The sequence below is a fragment of the Papio anubis genome, chromosome 12 (genome assembly GCF_008728515.1).
Source record: "Papio anubis isolate 15944 chromosome 12, Panubis1.0, whole genome shotgun sequence".
In the NCBI taxonomy this organism is placed as follows: Eukaryota; Metazoa; Chordata; class Mammalia; order Primates; family Cercopithecidae; genus Papio; species Papio anubis.
Window position 1 is genome coordinate 8,414,272 of NC_044987.1, and position 23,397 is coordinate 8,437,668.

The 23,397-nt window shown below is 50.7% G+C and overlaps 1 protein-coding gene across 4 annotated transcripts in view; it reads right to left on the minus strand.

Moving 5' to 3' along the window:
* ST3GAL4 (ST3 beta-galactoside alpha-2,3-sialyltransferase 4) overlaps positions 1-23,397 on the minus strand; it is a 59,840-nt gene that overhangs the window by 31,049 nt on the left and 5,394 nt on the right. The window contains exon 2 of one of the 4 annotated variants that reach the window (XM_009187639.3): positions 2,729-2,807. The exons of 2 other annotated variants lie outside the window; for them this stretch is intronic. The gene's annotated coding sequence lies outside the window, so the exon portion shown is untranslated. Of the gene's footprint in view, positions 1-1,471; positions 2,663-2,728; positions 2,808-23,397 lie in introns of those variants that run through there. One more of the 4 variants, XM_009187638.4, reaches the window with a different exon arrangement.

The window sequence follows — 23,397 nt, forward strand, 5'->3', positions numbered from 1 at the left end:
GAGCCTCTAAGGGGCAGGGAGTGGCTGTACCAGCCCTCAGGGACCTCATCCCCCAAAGCCAGGGAAAGGGGAGCCCTGGGCTCCTCACCTTCTGTCCAGCAAACTCAGCTCCCAGGAAGTCTGGCTCCTGACCGGAGACCCAGCCATGCCTATGAGCCCCACAGGTGTGTCCCCAGCAGGTCTGGTGAGTGTCCCCGGGGAAGCCTGTGGCCATTTGGCCGAGGGTACTGCAGAACCTGCTGCCCCATGGAGGGCACTTCCTGGCCCGGCACCCACACAACACACACTGTCCTCTGGGCCCGTCTCAGCCTCTCGCACCTGTGCTTAGTCCCAGTGACAGGGACTGTCCTCCCAGCCCAACCAGCACCCAAATCCAGGAACCTGCAAGGCCTCCTCCAGCGGCCCCGCCAGCCTGCTCACACTTTCTGGGCTCAAGCCCTGAGGCTTCAGCAATTTCATGGTCATCTGCACCCATACCTGGGGGAGTGATGGGAGGGACAGACTCAGGCCTGTCAGGGCCTGGTCACTGCCTGGGGACGGAGGATTCCAGAGCCTACAACTTGTTCAGCAGGTCTGGGCTATGGCCCACACCCATTTCTGCACACAGCAGCCAGCCCAGGGTCCCATGGAATACCCCAGGGCAGAGACACTAAATCAACTGAAGGAGGTGCCAGGGGTCATGCCAAGTGCCTGAACCCTGGCTTCTCCATCTTCTGTGAGGCCCCAAACCCAGCCCTGGGTAATCTAAGGTCCTGGCCAGCGCCTCCTCCTCCTCCCAGCCCTGAGGAACCATCCTTGTTCTCAAGGTGGAAGAGCTCGGCCCTCAGTCCCCTGCAGCCTGGGATAAGACCCACCCTAGGCCGGGCGCGGTGGCTCAAGCCTGTAATCCCAGCACTTTGGGAGGCCGAGATGGGCGGATCACGAGGTCAGGAGATCAAGTCCATCCTGGCTAACACGGTGAAACCCCGTCTCTACTAAGAAATACAAAAAATAGCCGGGCGAGGTGGCAGCGCCTGTAGTCCCAGCTACTCGGGAGGCTGAGGCCGGAGAATGGCGTGAACCCGGGAGGCGGAGCTTGCAGTGAGCTGAGATCCGGCCACTGCACTCCAGCCTGGGCGACAGTGCGAGACTCCGTCTCAAGAAAAAAAAAAAAAAAAAAAAAAAAAAGACCCACCCTAAGGGCTGGTGCACAACCAGAGGCTCTTCTCAAGGAAGCCTGGTGCCAGAAAACCCAGACACTGAGGCATAGACCAGACACAGAGCCTGGGAACACCCAGAAGAGCACGCCCCCCAGGGTCACATCCCCCAGGGTCCCGGCCCCAGTCGAAGCCAGGAGAGCTCAGACGTCCCCCCAGTCCTCCTGGCCACCCCTGCGTGGCTATTTCCTTCAGCCCAGGAGAAGCTGAAGGGATCGTGGCCCAGGATCCTCCTACCCCCACCCCAGAGAATACACCCAGGACTGGCAGCTCACCTGGCCCTGCAGGGCCGCCAGTCCAGCTGTGCCCCAAAGAGAACATTCGCTTCTTGCTCTGTTTGGACAGCTGCAGGGTCAGTGATGCTCAGGAGAGAACGTCTCATCACGGAGTGGGGAGTGCGGTGATCAGGGCCACAGGCCCTCTGATGGGGGTGGGCCAAGGCCAGAGCTGCATCCCTGGATGAGTGGCCTGGGAGGGGGCCCCGGACCAGCCTGGCAGGGCACACGGACAAGCTGCAGTGATTCTGCCCTCTTGAGCACGCAAGAGGAGTGGTCAGAGGGGTTCTGGAACCAGGGCTGGCACCTGGCTGGAGGCAACGGAAACCAGGAACTGATTCCCCTTTTAATGGCATTTATTCAGTTACAGGCTGGGGCCAAGGACCAGCCTCCCAAGTCCAGCCCAATACCTGACCTCATCTCACCCCAGACAGTCCCACAGCCCCCTCCTCAGCCCTTCCAGGACTCGTGAGAAAGGTCCAAAGAAAAGAAGGCAAAGCATCCACAAGCAGAGGTAGGTGGCTGGCCTCCACCCTCCCCTCCCCAGGAAGCAGGAGGTAGAACTGGGAGGTCAAGACCAGCACTTTCCCCTCCTGCTCCCACTCTCTCCTCCTCTCTGGCCCTCATCTCCTGCCCTCTCCTCCTGGTCCCTGTGTCCTTTCCAGCCATCCCATCCTGGTGTCTCCTGGTTCCCATCTCCACCTCCTCTTCCTTTCCTCCTCTGCCCACAGCCCCTGGTTATGTAAGGGGCTTGGGAACACACAGAGGGAGCTTTGTTGTCAAACCAAATCCATATGGAGCCGGAATGGGTCACAGTAACTGGTGCCCATTTTCTCCATCCTGGCAGGGCTGGGACTCCAGGCAGGGAACTTCTACACACCTCTGTTTTGGGAGGCAGGGGATGAACAGTGGTCCCAGGGCTCTCAGGCAGCTGAATGGGTGGCCAGGGATCAGTCTCCACTATGAGAGACCACAGCAGGGGAGCAGCTGGTCTCTAAGGCAAAGCAAAGCCACAGTGCAAAGCCAGGGTCTCAAAGCCAACAGAGGCAAGCTCTGGGCCAGGGGCAGGGCAGCACCACAGCAGGCCTGGGGTGGGGAGGGGCTGTGCACATGCACAAGTGCACCCATGTTCTTGTCTATGCAAGGATGCGTGGCCATATACCCTCTCTCACACACTCATCTGCACACTTCCAGGCATGCATGTAGAGACAGAAATGCACGCATCAGCCCAAGCACAAAAGGCTGTTGTGTGCTCACCTGGATGGGGGCTGAGTAAAAATCTCTCTGCTTTGGCCAACTCCCTCCATTCCTGCAGATACCGCTGGGGCAAAGAGCTCTGGAGAGAAGAGGGTGGAGGTCACCGGTCAGGGAAGCTCCATCAGCCAGCTCTTCTTTGGAGATGCTCAGGCTCCAGAAAGATGAAATCCCACCTACCTGCTGAGGAGGTCTCTAGTGCTAGAGCGATTCGCTTTATTTGACAGGTCATCCACCAAATAAGAGTTTACAGACCTAACGGCACTATCATTGCCCTTATCACTCTCAGTCTTCTGGAAAGGCTGAATGGAGAAATGGCATCACAAAACTAAAATGAGCTAAATTAACAGAGTCAACTGGATTATCTTCGCCAAAAGAATTACCACCGACCTTTATGGCAAGAACATCAACCCCCAGTGGAACACACAAAGTGGCCCTTCATGAAATAAATACTGAACGACTTGTGCCTTTCATAATAGAACTTCATTTATCCAATGCACTGTTGGCTCTGATGTGACTCAATCCCGCAAGGCCTTGATTTATTATGCCAAAGTATATTCCGCCAGGTGAAGGAGGCTTTCTGTGGCCTGCCTACTGATGATCCCACCTTCTGTGACCTGGAATCTGGAAACTGGCTCTTTTTTTTTTTTTTTTTTTTTTTTTTTTTTGAGAGACAGTCGCGCTGTGTCGCCCAGGCTGGAGTGCAGTGGCACAATCTCAGCACACTGCAACCTCTACCCTCATGGGTTCAAGCAATTCTCCTGCCTCAGCCTTCCAAGTAGCTGGGATTACAGGCATGCGTCACCACGCCCAGCTAATTGTTGTATTTTTAGCAGACACGGGGTTTCACCATGTTGGCCAGGCTGGTCTCAAACTCCTGACCTCAGGTCATCCGCCTGCCTCAGCCTCCCAAAGTGCTGGGATTACAGGCATGAGTCACTGCGCCCAGCCAACACTAGCTCTTTTGTAAAAGACAGCAGAGAACAACTGCCCCTGAGCCCTGTTGAAAGAGACTATACCAGTTTCTTCTTACTATTCTCACCGTAGTAAAATGTCAGGATCTTGAACTTTGGGTACATGTTTCACAGCTAATGAGAGCTCTCTTAGACTTTTGGACTTGTCAACCCACATGTGATTTAAAATTAAGGATACCCGGCTGGGTGTGGTGGCTCACGCCTGTAATCTCAGCACTTAGGGAGGCCGAGGCAGGTGGATCACCTGAGGTCAGGAGTTTGAGAACAGCCTGGCCAACATGGTGAAACCCAATCTCTACTAAAAATACAAAAATTAGCCAGGTGTGGTGGCACATTCCTGTAATCTCAGTTACTCAGGAGGATGAGGCAGGAGAATCACTTGAACCTGGGAAGCGGAGGTTGCAGTGAGCTGAGATTGTGCCACTGCACTGCAGCCTGGGCAAAAAGAGAGAAACTCCGTCTCAATAATAATAATAATAATAATAAAATAATAATAAAATTAAGGATCCCCAAGAGAAATTCTTCCATAAAAGTAGATGATATTGGCTGGGCACAGTGGCTCATGCCTGTAATCCCAGCACTTTGGCAGGCTGAGGCGGGCGGATCACGAGATCAAGAGTTCCAGACTAGCCTGACCAACATAGTGAAACCCTGTCTCTACTAAAAATACAAAAATTAGCTGGGTGCAGTGGTGCGCACCTGTAGTCCCAGTTACTTGGGAACCTGAGGCAGGAGAATCGCTTCAACCCGGGAGGCGGAGCTTGCAGTGAGCCGAGATCGCACCACTGCACTCCAGCCTGGGCAACAGGGCGAGACTCCGTCTCAAAAAAAAAAAAAGTAGATGATATCACGAAATAGACACAGCTTTCCCAAGACAATGAAACAAGACTCCATGTCGCTCCCTTCCATTGACTCAGACTTGTTTTTGTTTGGTTTTAGCACAAAATGTTCACACTTTTAGTTTTGTTAGGGAATTTCATTATTCAAACTGAATACCCTCCAAGATCTACTGCTCAACACGAAGCCATTCTCACTACTAAGCAAAGCAACTGCTGGTTACATCATCCTCTAGATAAATGGAAATAATCAAAACTAATATTAGAACCTGCTCCCATACACACTTGAGTGAGCAATTCAGGAAAATGGCATTTCAACCCTATGAAAAGGGTTGGTATCCTTCCCTTGGCAGGTTGGCTGATATTTATGATCAACCAGGGTAGCACTGGGAAGAAGCAAGAGAGGCAAAGGGATGGCCCACAACGATGATTGATGTCATGAATGGTAACTTATCTCTATGCACAGAAAACATGAATGGAACTGGGCCTAATCTAAGCAGTGTTCCAGAATCCCTCTGTAATCAAATTCTTAGCTTTGACACAGATTATGAAGACTAGACTCCTATATATGACACATATAAAATCAGAACATGACCACGAAAGCCTCAACCATATCATCAGAGAACTTACTAGAACTAGACATTGGTTCAATGGAAAAGCTACAGGAAAACTGTATGCCTCAATAAGATCTGCTATATAAAGTAAATAATAATCTTGCTTATTGGACAGATCAATGCTCAGGTCATATTTGGAAAGAAAACCAATTATCCCTTTGGGAGGCCGAAGCGGGCAGATCACGAGGGCAGGAGATTGAGACCATCCTGGCTAACACGGTGAAACCCCGTCTCTACTAAAAATACAAAAAATTGGCCGGGCCTGGTGGCAGGCGCCTGTAGTCTCAGCTATTGGGGAGGCTCAGACAGGAGAATCACTTGAACCCAGGAAGTGGAGGTAGCAGTGAGACGAGATCGCGCCACTGCACTCCAGCCTGGGTGACACAGCAAGACTGCGTCTCAAAGAAAAAGAAAACCAATCATCCCTGATTGATGATGGCATACAGTCATTTTATCAAATTCATAGAAATGTTTTTGTTCCTACTCCAATTGAAACCATAACCATTCAACGTGGCACTGTGCAGATGCAGATGTGACCAAGAATAACCATGACATTTGTATCACCCCCAACTGGTGGGTAATAGGATCCACTTTGACCCTTTCTATCAATAACACTGAATTATTCATCTTATGCAGCAACAACATATATAAAGATGTTCCACCTAGCCAGTCTGGATCTGTGGTTTGGGCTATCATCTACCTAAAATGACTAGATATGACTCTTCAACTGCCATACAAATCCTTAACCTTTGAGTCATTTGTACATAAAGTGACCCCTCACAAAAGAGAATCATAATATCCCAGACACAATCTTATGAAGGGGTTCTGGATTTCATACTTCTGTAAGAGCCCTTTTCTCTCAGTTGAGACTGTCTGAATTGAAAAAAATCAATTAATATTTTAAATTTTACCAACCTCTGAAAAAAAGTTTAAATGACACTTCGAATTATCTTCAGCAGTACAATCTGGGATGAATAAATTGGCCTCAGTAGTACTGTACAATAGAAGACTTCTTGCTACTTTAACTGCTCAAAAAGGGAGACCCTGTTCCCTAATTGGTAAAAAGGTGTAGTTGGCCGGGCGCGTGGCTCATGCCTATAATCCCAGCACTCTGGGAAGCTGAGGGAAGTGGATCACCTGAGGTCAAGAGTCCGAGACCAGCCTGGCCAACACAGTGAAACCCTGTCTCTACTAAAAATACAAAATTAGCCGGGTGTGGTGGCACATGCCTGTATTCCCAGCTACTCAGGAGGCGGAGACAGGAGAATCATCACTTGAACCCGAAGGCAGAAGTTGCAGTGAATCAAGATCACACCACTGCACTCCAGCCTGGTTGGGCAAGACAGAGTGAGACTCCATCTCAAAAAAAAAAAAAAAAAAAAGTTGTTGGCCAGGCCCGGTGGCTCACACCTGTAATCCCAGCACTTTGGGAGGCTGAGGCAGGTGGATCACCTGAGGTGAGGCGTTCAAGACCAGCGTGGCCAACATAGTGAAATCCCATCTCTACTAAAAATACAAAAATTAGCTGAGTGTGGTGGTGCACACTTGTAGTCCCAGCTACTTGGGAGGTTGAGGCAGGAGAATCACTTGAACCTGGAAGGTGGAGGTTACAGTTAGCTGAGATTGCGCCACTGCACTCCAGCCTGGGCAACAGAGTGAGACTCGATCTCAAAAAAAAAAAAAAGTGTCGTTTTTATGTTAACAAATCAGGTATTACCGAAAATTTTAAAAACTTTAAAGAACACACAAGAGTTTTTCATGACATGGGCACTGCCTCCTCCATTGATTCACTCAGTTGGTTAAGTCTTGGCTCCTGGGAATCTTTGCTCAGAGGAATCCTTCAACCCTTGGCTATTACTCTCCTTATAATTATTATGTTTACCCCCCTGGTGCCTTGTATTCTCTCAAGGGTTCTAAATGATTTCCAACAGCTGCTCGAACATCAAATGATTACTATGAGGATCATCCAACTTGAGGAAAGCAACACTGACTATGTAACTGCTAACTGTGGCCAAGGAATTCTGATCCCCAACCTACCTGCTGATCATGACAACAAGAACATCTACCTGACTCTGTCCCAGCGACTACATCAGTAGTGGTAACAGAGAGTAATGCTGTGTTATCTAGTCACACTATCAGCTTGCTGAGAGAATAACAAAAAGCAAGGAACTATTAAAGCAAAATTTGGAGAACAGGCCTGAAAAATTCCTTACCAAACAAAACCAATGAGGCCTTAACAACAGCCTTAACCTTGCTTAAAAGACAGCATAATCAAATCTTAACTGGGGTTATTTATGGTAAATGCTTCTGTTTGACACAAATAAAACTTCAGCCAATCATAAAAGGCCAACTAACATATGGTTATGTGACTAGGAAACTTCCAACAAGGTAAACCAAACAAAGCAATTTTGTAATTGCAACCAACTAAATCAAATAAATTCTTTATTTTGCTTTCACATTCACCCTCCCAACACCTGCATCTGAAACTTTGTCATTGGGCCACTAAACCTTTTTTGGTTTTCTCTTTCCCAATTCACTTCTCACACAAATAAACTCTTTAAAATATTATTGTGCCTGAAATTCTCTTTCACACAGGTAATATATTTTATTTTATATCATTACTGGCTTTCAAGTATTGCCTACTATCCTGTGACCTCTGAAACTGAAGACATTTTAATACCAAGAGCCAATCGGAGTAACTTACTATAGAATATGCTCTATGATATAATGTAATTTCGTATTATATAATTCTGTGTTTTCCTGTCTTGCCTGTGAAACTACGACCTCTGTGGTCAGGAACTTCTTTATATCTCTAGGTTCTATTAAACTGCCAAGAATGTAGCAGATGTTTTATGGACATTTGACAAACAATAATATGTGAATAACGATGTATTGCATGGCGAATTAACAACTGAAACAACATACTGCATGTTCACTTTGTGCGAAACCAGGATCTCTTACTCATGGCTGGGGGCAAAAAAAAAAAAAAAAAAAAGGAGGAAAAGAAAAAGGAATCAGGATCTCACAATCACTGCCCCACTAACTTTGAGGGCCAGAGAGTTCATTGCTGCAGGGTCTGTCTTGTGTATTACGGGATGTTTAGCAGCATCTCTGGCCTCTACCCACGAGACACCAGTAGGAAATCCCACTCCTCAGGTGTGACAAAATGTTTCCAGACGTTTCCAGATGCTGAAGACCACTGTGCTAGATGCTTCTAAGGGCTGTGCAAGTATTAAGTAAGATCTCAACCCGGTGAGTTCAACATGATAATTACCTCCATTGTGGAGCCAGGGAACTAAGGTGAGAAAGGGGTCAGTCACGGGCACAGGTTGTACAGCTCGTGAGGAGTGGAGCTGGGGCTAGAATTCTGCCTCCTCTGCCCAGAACACACCCCAAACCCCCACATCATACAGCTTCTTGGGTTTTTTTTTTTTTTTTTTTTTGAGACAGAGTCTTGCTCTGTCACCCAGGCTGGAGTGCAATGGCATGATCTTGGCTCACTGCAACCTCTGCCTCCTGGGTTCAAGCAATTCTCCTGCCTCAGGCTCCCGAGTAGCTGGGATGACAGGCACCCGCCACCACACTCGGCTAATATTTGTATTTTCAGTAGAGACGGAGTTTTACCATGTTGGCCAGGCTGGTCTCGAACTCCTGACCTCAAGTGATCCACCCGCCTTGGCCTCCCAAAGTGCTGAGATTACAGGCGTGAGCCACCGTGCCTGGCCCCTACAGCTTCTTCTAAAACCATCCTGTGTAGACTGGCTCCCTAGCCTCCAGGATCCCTGGGATGTCCACCCTGACCTATACAGCAATTAGGGGAAGGGGCTTCGAGCACATCCAAGTCCTTCAGAGGCTCCGCACAGTGATGAAGAGCCTGTCGAGCCCCTTCTCAGCCACGCCTCCACACGAGACACAGTCTCTAGCCCCCACAGCCCTGGCGCTCTTTGGAAGCTCTGGAGTGCGTGTTCAAGGCACACAGCTGTATTTGTGGGATCACTAACGTCTGCCAGCTGGACACCAGACTTCCATGAATCTGACCATTTTTTGCAGCCACATCCCACCACTGGCACGGACTCACTCTCTCCACTATAGGCCAGGTCTCCCGGGCTACGGACTCCTCTGGCTTCCCTGCTGAACCTCAGCGCTGGCCTGGGCTGTACCTGCTTCCACACATTCCACAGCCTGTCCAGGAGTGAGTCTCCACTGTGTCTGCCAACCCACAGCGATTCCTCTCGGCTTAGTGTCCACAGCCCACGTTCTACAGGGGACTCAAGCTGGACTGTGCAGTTAACGTCATTAATACAACTGCCAGGTACAGTGAGAGCAGGGTACAGGCTGGGGAGTTCTCCCACAGGGTTAAAACCACCCAATCAACACTTGAATACAGATGGTCCACTAATTGCAAGTCCCCAGAACAGACTGGTCATCTGTAAAACTCCTCCTCAGCTCCAAAACCTCCATGGGCTCCTCTTCTCACTCACGGGGAGAGTCCGGGTCCTTGCTCTGACCCACAGAGACACATGAGGTCTACTGGGCAGCGCCTCCTCCCTCCTTGCCTAACTCCTCTCATGGAGGCTGCTCCACGAACCAGCCTCACCAGGTCTCGGGGGCTACCTAGGCATGCTCCCTCCTCTGAGGCTTTGTAATTTCTGTTCACTCAGTCAGGAATGCTTTTCCCTAGACATGGGCTTGGCTATCTCTCTTCATCCAGCTTTCCTTTTCTCTCTCTCTCTCTTTTTTTTTTTTTTTTGGAGACAAACTCTTGCTTTGTCGTTCAGGCTGGGGTACAGTGGTGTGATCTTGGCTCACTCTAACCTCCACCTCCCGGGTTCAAGCAATTCTCGTGCCTCAGCCTCCCAAGTAGCTGGCATTTCAGACATGCACCACCATACCCAGCTAATTTTTGTAATTTTAGTAGGGATGGGGTTTCCCCATGTTGTCCAGGCTGGTCTCGAACTCCTGATCTCAAGTGATCCACCAGCCTCAACCTCCCAAAGTGCTGGGATTACAGGGGTGAGCCACTGTGCCTGGCTTCTTTGTCCAGCTCTTTACTCAGCTTCTCTACTTCCCAGCAACAACTCCACACACCCAACACTGCAGGTCCCCTCCCCTGCTTGCAAAAATGCTTCTCTTGTTTTGTTTGCTGCTTTATCACCCGTGTTGACAACAGTGCCCGGCACCCAGTGGGCTCTCAATACAAACATGTTGATTTAATAAATGGATCTGTTCATTGGATGGCATCGCCCCAGTGACGGTGGAACAGAATGGAAGAGGCAGTGACAGCAGGTCAGATATCCTTTGGCCCCTGTGGCACAGCCCCTGGCTGGACACTGCAGCCTCACCCCATCATTGAACACTGTGATCACAGCACGCCTGGGCACGGAGAGGCTTCCTGGCTCATTAGAGTTGGCAGAGAGCACAGTGAGTAACTGACCGGCTAACTGCCTCAGGGCCACGCATGGGAGGATGGAAACATCTCTCAGGCTGTCTGACCTTTGAGGGAAAGGAGCCAGCCAGGCTTCCACCTACAGAAAAAGGCGCTCTCTGTTCCCACCCTCAGGCTCCACAGGCTACCCCCGCATCCGCCCCTGCAGCCTGGCTCTGCAGACTGCTGTATAGAAACATTGTATCACCCGTTTATCAGCTGCCAGTCACAAGACACCAAACACTTGAAAATCATACCTTGGTGTCTGCCTGGGAGGGGCAGAGGCTCTGAATTCCATTCTCAGGGTGAGAAAGCTGAAGCCAGTGTGAGGAGGTAGAAGTCAAGAGCGCAGCCCGGGCCCAAAGTAAAGGACAAATCCAGTGCCTGTGTGGACCTGCTCCAGGTCCTGGTTGGGGGCTCCCCGGCACCCCTCCGTCCCAGGAAAAGCAATGCACCCACCCCAAGGATTTGAAGTTAAAGACAAAATTGGGGAAGTTGCACTCCCCACCTCCCATCTTTCTAGAGGCAGTACCTCCTAGAGTCAGCACCCAAATTCTTGATTAATCCATCTCCAAAGCAGCACCCCCTCTCAAGAGCAGCACCCCCTCTCCAGAACAGACGCTCTCAAAGCTCCTCCATGACTCAGCAGGCACAGGGGTGCACAGTACTCAAGATGTCAGGCTTTGAACAAGTCAGGTACAGTGCATGTAATCAACAAATACTTGAATATATATCAGCATTCCCATGAAACAAAGAGAAAAAAACATGGAATCAAAGAGAAAACAAGAGACAAGATAAGATCCCGCAATTGTGCTTCTGGGTATATACCCCAAAGAACTGAAACCAGGATATCAAAGCGAGATTTGTACACCCATGTTCATAGCAGCATTATTCACAATAGCTGATGCAGAAGCAACCCAAGTGTCCATCAACGGATGAATGCACAAAATGTGATCTATGCATACAATGAAATATGATTCAGCCTGAAACAGAAAGGAAATTCATGTAAAGGAAATATTATGGAGTTTTGCTGTACAAAATCCAAAGTGGGCTAGGTGCAGTGGCTCACGTCTTTAATCCCAGCACTTTGGGAGGCCGAGGCGGGCGGATCACCTGAGGTTGGGAGTTCGAGACCAGTCTGACCAACATGGAGAAACCCCGTCTCTACTAAAAATACAAAATTAGCCAAGTGTGGTGGTGCATGCCTGTAATCCCAGCTACTCGGGAGGCTGAGGCAGAAGAATCACTTGAACCCAGGAGGCAGAGGTTGTGGTGAGCTGAGATCGTGCCATTATACTCCAGCCTGGGCAACAAGAATGAAACTGTCTCAAAAGAAAAAAGAAAAAGAAAGAAAAGAAAGAAATTCTGACATACACTGCAACATGTATCAACCCTGAAGACTGCTATGCAAAGTGAAATAAGCCAGTTACAAAAGGACAAATACTGTATCATTCCACTTACAGGAGGTACTCAAAAGCAGTCAAACTCATAGACACAGAAAGCAGAATGGTGGTTGCCAAGGGCTGAGGGGAAAAGGAAATGAGCTACTGACTAGCAGGTAGGATGTTTCAGTTTGACGAGATGAAAAGATTTCTGGAGATGGATGGCGGGATGGTAGCACATTCTAAATGTACTTAATGCCACTGAACTATACACATAAAAAAGGTTAAGATGGTCAATAGAACCTTGTGCTTGTGCATTTTACCATAACAACCACCAAAACAATCAAAGGAATAAAAAAGAACACAAAAAGGCAATTCACAGAATAAATTCAAACACCTAATAGACATAAGAAAAGATGCTCAGGCTCACTAGTAACCAGGGAATACAGATTAAAACCAAATTTAGTTTCTCACACATTGCTGGTGGGAGTACCAGTTGATACAAAGGCTTAGAAGAGCACTTCACAATATGTAGTCAGGCTGAAGATGTGCATACCTTACAATCTGGTGATTGCATTTCCAGGCATAGCCTCGAGTGACCCTCCCTTGTACGGGACACCCCATTCAAGCCTGTTTATTAAGCAGTGCTACAAGAGCAAAAAATGGAAACAACTTAACTATCCTCAGGAGAGGGATGGCTACAGAAGTGGTGCTACATTCATGCAATTGAATACTATATAGCCATGTCAACTGAAGAAATCAATCCATATGGGTCAACTGGGATCAATGTGAAAACATAACATCAACTGTTTAAAGTGTTGCAAATATATAAAGGATGAATCTGAAAACAGCAAGAAGTTTGTGTACATTTGTAAATAGTGTGTGCTTATGTGTATAATGAAAGAATAGACCAGGCGCGGTGGCTCACGCCTATAATCCCAGCACTTTGGGAGGCCGAGGCGGGCAGATCATGACGTCAGGAGTTTGAGATCAGCCTGGTCAACGTGGTGAAACACCGTCTCTACTAAAAATACAAAAATTAGACAGGCAAGATGGCGCGCATCTGTAATCCCAGCTATTCAGGAGGCTGAGGCAGGAAAATCACTTGAACCCGGGAAGCAGAAGTTATAGTGAGCCAAGGTCGCGCCACTGCACTCCAGCCTGGGCGATAGAGCGACACTCCATCTCAAAAAAAAAAAAAAAAAAAAAAGGAATATGGGGAAGAATAGAATAGATCATAGTGGCACATCTTTAGTTCTATACTTGTAATATTTTATTTCTTAAAGGAAAAAATATCTAATATCATATGGGATTAGGTTCACACTTGATAAATCTGGCTGATTATCACATGGAAGTCTGTTTATTAAGTTTTACATATTTGAAATATTTTCATATAAAAAAAGAATGAGGGCCAGGCACAGTGGTTCACGCCAGTAATCTGGCACTTTGGGAGGCCAAGGCAAGTGAACTGATTGAGTTCAGGAGTTCGAGACCTGCCTGACCAACATGGTCTCTACTACAAAATACAAGAATTAGCTGGACGTAGTGGTGCATATCTGTAGTCCCAGCAACTCGGGAGGCTGAGGCAGGAGAACTGCTTGAACCCGGGAGGCAAAGGTTGCAGTGAGCCGAGATCGTGCCACTGCACTCCAGCCTAGGTGACAGAGTGAGTCTCCATTTCAAGAAAAAAAAAAAAAAAAAAAGAATGGAGATTGAAGAAACATAAATTCAGAAGCTAAATAATGAAAGATGAATACAGTCACATATAGTTTAAGTGAGATACAGAGAGCAAGCGAGCAAGCTCATACTTAAAAGAATGAAAAACTGGCCGGGCGCGGTGGCTCAAGCCTGTAATCCCAGCACTTTGGGAGGCCGAGGCGGGCGGATCACGAGGTCAGGAGATCGAGACCACCCTGGCTAACATGGTGAAACCCCGTCTCTACTAAAAATACAAAAAACTAGCCGGGCGTGGTGGCGGGCGCCTGTAGTCCCAGCTACTCGGAGGCTGAGGCAGGAGAATGGCCTGAACCTGGGAGGCGGAGCTTGCAGTGAGCCGAGATCGCGCCACTGCACTCCAGTCTGGGTGACACAGCGCGAGACTCCGTCTCAAAAAAAAAAAAAAAAAAAAAAAAGAATGAAAAACTAAGAAGTGATTTGCAATATGTACATACATTAACATATCAGTTAATTCCCTTAGCCTATAATATACTCATGCAAGTCCACCCCTCCTCCCCAAATAACGAAGGAACATAATTTAAAAATAAGTTAAGGCTATGAATATACACTTTAGAGAAATATAAATGGCACATAAGACATTTATCTACATTTAAAACTTCCAGTGTGGTTGAGACACCATTTTTCATAAATAGTAACAGCAAAAAACAAGGGTCCTGAGCTACATAGTGCTGGGGGAGTGTGGGAAGCAGGACGTCTCACAGACACATGCTGGAAGTGAAAACCAGGCCACCTTCTAGGAAGACATTTCACAATATTTATCAAAATATCCTTTACCCTGGGGCTTCCGTGACCAGAAGCTTATTCCACAGAAAAGTTTCCTAATTTGCAAAGAGACTTGTCTGTTAGGATCTTTACTGCAGCACTTTTTCTAACAGTATAAGACAGAAACCTGAAATCTATGCACAGGCACCTGCTTTAAAAAATTAGGCACACAAAACTAAACACTATGCAGCTGTGAAAAATAGGATGCAAATCGATGCATGCTGATGTCAACTGAGCTCCAAAGCATAATATTAAGACGTAAAAGGCAGGCGTAAAACAGTGATCTTCTCTCCAAATGCACTTTCACAAAAGAATTACATGCATATTCAGATACATCTTATGTGAACAGAGTACTCAGAAGGATGCAAAACAAGGCTATTGCCTCTCAAGAGGGCAGGCTGGAGAGTGACTTTCTCTCATATTCCCATTTGTACTGCTTAACTGTCTTAAACTGATGAGTGTGATACATTTTCAACTAATCATTTGATTAAAAGAAAAAAAAGGAAGACGAAGAAATAAGGAATGTAAATGTTGAAGTCTCACACTTGGACCTGAGTTTTGGACTGACCATCACTTCTGCGAATGACTTTTCCGGGTCTCAGGTTTTCCGTTGGGTAAATAGGGATTTTTAAAAAATGGCACTATCAGCTGGCACGGTGGCTCATGCCTATAATCCCAACACTTTGGGAGGCCAGGCGAGCCGACTACCTGAGGTCAGGAGATCGAGACCAGCCTGGCCAACATGGGAAACCCATCTTTACTAAAAATAAAAGTTAGCTGGGCATGGTGGCACGCACCTGTAATCCCAGCTACTCGGGAGACTGAAGCACGAGAACTGCTTGAATCCCAGAGGCGGAGGTTGCAGTGAGCCGAGATCACACCACTGTGCTCCAGTCTGGTGACAAGCGCAAAGCTCTGTCTCCAAAAAAAAAAAAAAAAAGAAAGAAAGAAAGAAAAAGGCACTATCTTGAAGGGAGGTTGTATGAGCAAATGGCCTTAGCCCAAAGACAATCACTGAAATGGAGCAGCCGATCTCAGACCCTAGAACACACATCCCTGCGCCTCTCTCACTGACAGGCCCTACTTGCCTACCTGTGTCCTACCCTGAGGACACAAGCAGCAGTGGCAGGCACCAGCCACAGTATGCACCTGGGCAATCACGGCCCTGGCCAGGGTGAAAGCAAGGAGTGAGGCTGGGCTGCAGCCCTCCTGCTTGCCAAACTGTATGCTCTGGTGCAGGGCTTCTCAACAGGGTGGGGGAGGGAGGGAGAGGTGGTGGGGGTGTGTTCCCCTTTCCCACAATTTACAGGGGAAAGTGTTGTAGAGATGCTTAGCAACACCACTCAGAGCAGCTAACTTCTCCCTCTCTTCTCCAAGTTAAAACAGCACAGTGCAAGATCTGGGTGTGCACCAGGCCGCAGAGGTCGCCAGAAGCACCCAGGGGAAGCTGGCAGAGCCACCCATCAGTGTTTGTCTTTCTCCATGTCATTTCCTGTACTCACAAGGATATCCTTCTCACTTGAGCAGATGTGAGCTGCTGCAGAGTTGACTCCAGCCACTTTTTGTCCACTGTACCTACTTTAGGATCTAAGTCCCGGGACAGCTGGCCAACCCTCTCTAAAGAGTGAGGTCACCCACCAGGACCCCAACCTGTGTGGTCCCAGGAGGAAACCACAGAGGTCACATCACTCCCCTTCCTACTTGCTCCACAGAGGGCTAGTGGAATAATAATATCCCTGTCCCAAGCGCAGGCTGGGACCCAAGGCCTCCCAGACCAAGAGGCTGGACAGGTCAGCAGAAACAGAAGCCACAGGGCCCTGGGCCCGGGCCACTTAAGAGCAGGTCACTGGCTTGGGCACTGTGGCATGGCAGCTCAGGGTTTCTTTTAGTAGAGATGGGGTTTCATCATATTGGCCAGGCTGGTCTGTCCCTGACCTCAGTGTCCACCTGCCTCAGCCTCCCCGTGCTGGGATTACAGGCATGAGACACCGCTGTACTGTTGTTTTTAATCATCTCTGGGGCTATTACTTGCAATTGCTGTGCAAAATCTTTTTTTTGTGGGGCAAGAGTCTCACTCTGTGATCCGGCCCCAAGTGCAGTAGCATGATCTCGGCTTGCTGCCAACCTCCTCTGATTCAAAAGGATTCTCCTGCTCAGCCTGCCAGAAATGGCTGGGATTACAGGCAGCATCATCACGTCCAGCTAATTTTTTTTATTTTTAGTAGAATGAGACTTCATTGGCCAGGCTGGTCTGCAGCTGGGCCTCAATCCACCTTGGTCTCCCAAAGTGCGGAAGACCTGAACAGGTGAACCTGCAGCCCAGCTGCTAAGCGTGGTCTTATTGAAGTTTTCAGCCAATAGATGTGGAGTACTCTTTCATTCTCATTTACAGGTGACTGAGGCACAGGGAGCCATTAGGGTTAAGCTTTCGAAAATAGTGAACCAGGATCCCAAATTCAGCCAGAACTACTTTTAATCCCTACACTCTATGCCTCAGAGCTTCAGAGTCCTCATCTTTTAAATGGTGGTAACAGCAGCAAGTCCTCAGAGGTGTCCTAGGCCTCCAAAACTATATCCTAGTGTTAACCTCCACAGCCTCAGCAGAGGCTGGGCACAAGGCTAAAGCACTCAGGACCTGGAAGGTGCCAGCAACAGGTCCTTTCCTCCCCAGGCACAAGGCAGCCGCCCCTCATTCAAGCTGCCCCAGCCCAGCAAAGAGAGGGGTCCTCAGCCACAGCTCACGCCACTACCACAATCATACTCACCCCTCCTGGTCTCTATGTGACGCTGGGACCTGCATAGCCAGGGCGACAGGCAGAGGAGAGCACTGCACCACTCCCACTCTACCCTGCCCTGACTCCAGATCACCCATGGCCCAGCCTCAGGAGGGATGCTGGGGAGTGCAATGGCATGTGGAAGGGTAGGAGGATAGGAGGGAGGGAGGAGGCCCCCTGGGGAGGTGGCTCTCCATCTCTGTCTTTCTGGGTGTAGCACCTCCTGGAGTTGGCACACCAGGCCTGACCAGTTTCACCCCATTCAGCCTTCACAGAAGGCTGGCACATGAACCCCTCGGCTGACCAGACACCAGCCTCCTGTCATGAGTGGTGCTCCCATCTCCCACCACAGTGCCCAGGCAGGCCCCCCCACACCTGAGCAAAGTCCACTTCCAAGACAGTGGTCCCTATGCAGACTGACACACTCCTATCCAAACCCAGTGCCCAAAATCCCCAAGCAGGGACAGCAAAGGCAATGTTCAGCCCTGCAGTCCCCACCACAGGTGCCACAAATTCCAGCCCTGCCCACAGCACATTTTCCTGAATTCAGGCTCACAGCTCTGCTGCCGTGTTTTGCAGCAGTGGTTTCCAGGCTCACCCTGCCTCCTCCCGAGGAGGAACCACTCACTCAGCAGGGTCTTGCCTCCCGCCTCCCCTCACCAGAACATCACACTGGGCACTGAGACGAGGACACCATGGTCAGCCTGGCACTTGATGAACAAGGATGTTTCTGGATCTGTGCAGCTGAGGGGTCCAGGAGTCCACACCTGTGAAGTTTCATTGGGAACCAACCCAGGGTTTGGGACACAGGAGGGAACGGGCAGGAGACTTTGGGGTGGGAATGGGCGAGGGGCGAGAGGGAGCCGGAAAACAGCCTCAGCCCAGCGTGGTGGCTGCAGGACTTCTCCCTTTCGGCTTACTGGTCCCTACTCCAGATTACCCAGGAACCAAGATCCCACACAGACACACACACACTCAGCTCTCAGTCCTCCTCCTCTCTGCCCCCTCCTCATCACCCATTACCCACATACAGCTTCCAGCAGGGCTCCCTCAGTCAGGCGATCTCTTCCTCCATTCCTCCGGGAGCGGTGGGGGAAGGGGCTGACTCAGCTGCAGCAGCTGATGCTTTACCTCCCCCAGGCCCACCCAGGTTCCCTCCACCCCAGCTCTGGCTCCTGGAGACTTTGTTTGTCAGCTTGCAGGTCCTGGAGCTATCACCCTGGCAGCCGGAGCCTCTAAGGGGCAGGGGTGGCTGCAGCCCTCGGGACCTCATCCCACCCAAAGCCAGGGAAAGGGGAGCCCTGGGCTCTCACCATACGCCCAGCAAACTCAGCTCCCAGGAAGTCTGGCTCTGACGGAGACAGCCATGCCTATAGGCCCCACAGGTGTGTCCCAGCAGGTCTGGTGAGTGTCCCGAGGAAGCCTGTAGCCCATTTGGCGAGGTACTGCAGAACCTGCTGCCCCATGGAGGGCACTTCCTGACTGACACCCACACAACACACACTGTCCTCTGGGCCGTCTCAGCCTCTGCTGTGCTTAGTCCCAGTGACAGGGACTGTCCTCCCAGCCCAACCAGCACCCAAATCCAGGAACCTGCAAGGCCTCCTCCAGCGGCCCGTAGCCTGCTCACACTTTCTGGGCTCAAGCCTGAGGCTTCCAGCAATTTCATGGTCATCTGCACCCATACCTGGGGGGTGGGAGGGACAGACTCAGGCCCTGTCAGGGCTGGTCACTGCCCTGAGGGGCCAGTTCCAGAGCCCACCACAACTTGTTCAGCAAGGTCTGGGCCACCCCATTCTGCACACAGCAGCAGCCAGCCCAGGAGGTCCATGGGGCTACCCAGGGCAGAGACACTTCCATCCCAACTGAAGGAGGTGCCAGGGGTCATGCCAAGTGCCTGAACCTGGCTACTCCATCTTCTGTGAAGACCCCAAACCCAGCCCTGGGTAATCTAAGGTCAGCCCAGCGCCTCCTCCTCCCTCCCCTGAGGAACCATCCTTGTTCTCAAATTAGAAAAAATGAAGCCCTCAAAGTCCCCTGCAGCCTGGGATAAAGACCCACCCACAGGGGCTGGTGCACAACCAGGCTCTTCCCAAGGAAGCCTGGTACCAGAAAACCCTGACACTGAGGGCACAGACCAGACACAGAGCCTGGGAACGCAGAAGAGCACACCCCCAGGGTCACATCCCACCCAGGGTCATATCCCCCAGGGTCCCAGCCCAATCGAGCCGGGAGAGCTCAGGCCCCCGGCCCGAATCCTGGCACCCCTGCGTGGCTATTTCCTATGGCAGGAGGCTGAAGGGATGGAAGTGGTCCAGGATCCTCCTACCCCTGCCCCAGAGAATACACCCCAGGACTGGCAGCTCACACCTGGCCCTGCAGGGGCAGCCAGTCAACTGTGCTAAAGAGGCACCATTGGCTGCTGCTCTGTTTGGACAGCTGCAGGGTCAGTGATGCTCAGGAGAGCGGTGGGAGTGCAGTGATCAGGGCCACGAGGCCTCAGTAGGGGTGGGGCAGAGGCTGAGGCCCGCCCTGGATGAGTGGCTGGGAGGGGCCCCAGTTCAACCCTGGCAGGGCACAGGACAAGCTTGCAGTTATTCTGCCCTCTTGAGCCGCGCCAGAGAGTGGTCAGGGTTCCTGGAACCAGGGCTGGCACCTGGCTTGGAGGCAGGAAGCCAGGGAACTGTGATTCCCCAATGGCATTTATTCCAGTTGGGCTGGGGCCCAAGGACCAGCTCCCGAATCAGCCCAACACCACAGCCTCACCTCACCCCCAGACAGTCCCTGGCCCCTCCTCAGCCCTTCCAGGACTTTCATTGAGGTCCGAAGGCAAAAGCATCCCAGCAGAGGTGAGGTGGCGGCTCACCCCTCCCCCTCCCAGGGAAGCAGGAGGTAGAACTGGGGAGAGTCAAGACCAGCACTTTCCCCTCCTGCTCCCACTCTCTCCTCCTCTCTGGCCCTCATCTCCTGCCCTCTCCTCCTGGTCCCTGTGTCCTTTCCAGCCATCCCATCCTGGTGTCTCCTGGTTCCCATCTCCACCTCCTCCTCCTTTCCTCCTCTGCCCACAGCCCCCGGTTATGTAAGGGGCTTGGGAACACACAGAGGGAGCTTTGTTGTCAAACCAAATCCATATGGAGCTGGAATCGGCCAACACAGCTGTTCCCCATTCCCTTTGCCTTGGCAGGGTTGGGACTCCGGGCAGGGAGCCCCTCAACCCCTCCATTTTGGGAGATGGGGGACAAACACTTGCTCCAGGACTGCCAGGCAGCTGAATGGGTGGTCAGGGATCATCTCCACTGTGTGGAACCACAGCAGGGGACCAGCTGGTCCCTAAGGCAGAACAAAGCCACAGTACAAAGCCAGGGTCACAAAGCCAATAGAGGCAAGCTCTGGGCTGGGGCACGGCAGCACCGTGCCGGGCCTGGGAGGGCGGGGAGTGTATCCAGACCCTAGCATAGCACACTGTTGTGTGCTCACCTCAATGGGGTCTGCGAGTAGAAATCTCTCTGTGTTGGCCAGCTTCCCTCATTCAAGCAGGTTCCCCTGGGAGAAAGAGCTCAAGAGAGAGGAGGGTGGAGGGTTCAGGTCCCAGGCTAGGGAAGCTCAGCCCATCTTTGGAGACCCTCAGGCCCCAGAAAGATGAGATCCCACCGTCTCTTGCAGGAAGATGTCCAAAGAGTTGCATGAGGGCCCGGGAGCTCAGCTAACGATAAACGCATTGCGTACTTTGGGCAGGCACTGCCTCTTCGCCAAACTCAACTCCTGGAGGAGCCATTTTCATTCGAAAATGCTGGAGCTGCCAACAGGAGGAGCTGACTCCTGCTCCCACGGGCTCCCAATGAAGGCTCTCCTGAACATCCCCAGACCCAGGCAACCCAACCCGGCCACCCCCAGAGTCCCGGTTCCACTATGAGGACAACCTGAATGCTGAGGCTGGAGAAAGAAGGCGGATCAGAGAAGCAAGGGCAAGGAGAGAACTCAGAGGAGGCAGAAAGGAAGGAAGAGAGATCACTGAAGATGGTAAGAAATCTAGGGGTGGAAAGGGAAGGCAGGCAGAAAGGGACTTAAGAGGAAGAGCACAGCTCAAACAGGGACAGGAAGGAGATGGGGGCAGGAGGTCTAGAGAAACGGCCCACACTGCCTGTGAGGACAACCTCCCACGCTCCATCAACACCCACTCCTCGGCCAGCCCCCCCATTCAGTCCAGCCCAGCTGGGGAGGGATTTCTAGACTGCTCATCTTAGCCCACCCAGTCCTAGGGGCCTGGAGAACAGACCAGCTGAATGGGCCAGGCATGAGGTAGGGGCTGGAGAGGCAGAGAGAGAAGGGTTACTCTTGAGCCTCAGCCCAATCACCTGCTCCCTGCCTGTGGTGAGAGAGGTGCTCTGTGACCTTGAACAACTAAGTTACTTTTCTGAGTGTCTGCTCCCTCGATTGCCAAATGACAGCCAACCTCTGAGGCCTCTCCCAGCCTGAAAAATGTTTGTTTTGTTTGCCCATCACCAGGCTGTGAGATGTGGCAGATACTCTTATCCCAATTAACACAGATGCTAATTGAGTACCAGAGTGTAAGACCTGCCTGGGGTCACATAACTGGTAAGTGGACAGGGACAAAGGATGCCAGGACAGCTCCTAGTGAGCCACCTTCCCCTCTTCCCCTGGACCAGAAAGTAGATAGACCCTCTTCAGTCTCTGGACCCCACCCTGGAATCCCAGAAAAGCACACCAGCCAGCATTTATAGAGTATTGGATTCCAGGCACTGGATGTTATCTGAAATGTTATCTTATTAAGAAGTGTTGGCCAGGCCGAACACGGTAGCTCACGCCTATAATCCCAGCACTTTGGGAGGCCAAGACAGGTGGATCATTTGAGGTCAGGAGTTCGAGACCAGCTTGGCCAACATGGTGAGACCCCATCTCTATTAGAACACAAAAATTAGCCAGGCATGGTGGTGGGCACCTGTAATCCCAGCTACTTGGGAGGCTGAGGCAGAAGAATTGCTTGAACCCAGGAGGCAGAGGTTGCAGTAAGCTGAGATCGTGCCACTGCACTCCAGCCTGGGCAACAGGGTGAGACTCTGTCTCTCTATAAAAAAAAAAAAAAAGTGTTGGCCACACACAGTGGCTCACTCCTGTAATCCTGGCACTCTGGGAGGCTCAAGGTGGGCAGATCACCTGAGGTCAGGAGTTTGAGACCAGCCTGGCCAACATGGTGAAACCCCACCTCTACTTAAAGTACAAAAATTAGCCAGGTGTGGTAGCACACATCTGTGATTCCAGCTACTCGGGAGGATGAGGCGGGAGAATCGCTTGAACCCGGGAGGCAGAGGTTGCAGTGAGCCGAGATCACACCACTGCATTCCAGCCTGGGCAACAGAGCCAGACTCTGTCTCCAAAAAAAAAAAAAAAAAAAAAAAGTGTTAATTTCTAGGAGAAGGAAACGGAGGCTACAACGGCAGGCTGCGGCTGTACCCAAGGCTATGCATGCAGGGAAGGGCTGAGAGCCTCCAACCTGCTTCTAGGAATACAAATCTCACAGCTCCATACCACCACCTCGGGTACTACCCCCAGAACCACCTACCTTTGGTTCAGCCTGAGCCCCACTGAGGTCCATGCTGGGGTCACCCCAGCACAGGGTTCCCTCCCTGCCACAGGCATGGGACCTACAGGGAGTGGAGAATGCAGCGGGAGGAAGTGCCGGTGCTGGGTGGCCAGCTTCCCAGCACTGGGACTTCAGTTGATACTGAAGGACATTTGCAGTCTAGCAAGGTCATTACCAGCAATGCCCAAGCCATGTGAGGGGGCTGTGGAAGCAAAGGCGAGGAGGTGAGATCATACATGGCATGCTACCAGAAAATGAGAACCACGGGGGTCACAATTAGAGCTCAAAGGGGGTTTAAAAAAAAAAAAATTAAAGCCAAGAAACCCTCTGTCGCATTTTCAAACAAAATTTAAGTGGAAAAGCAGTATGTACAAGGAATAAAAGTGGAGCTGTTCAGGAGGAGGCAAATGTGGGTGAACCCCTTGCTCTTCCAAAGCCGTCACTCCTGAGAGCCGCCCAAGTGAGGGTTCCACCATAGGGGTACCTTTCCTGGGCCTCAAATAAGGAGAGGACTGACATAGGGATTGGAGCTGAGGTCAGGACCCGTCTGCAGGGATCTGAAGGTT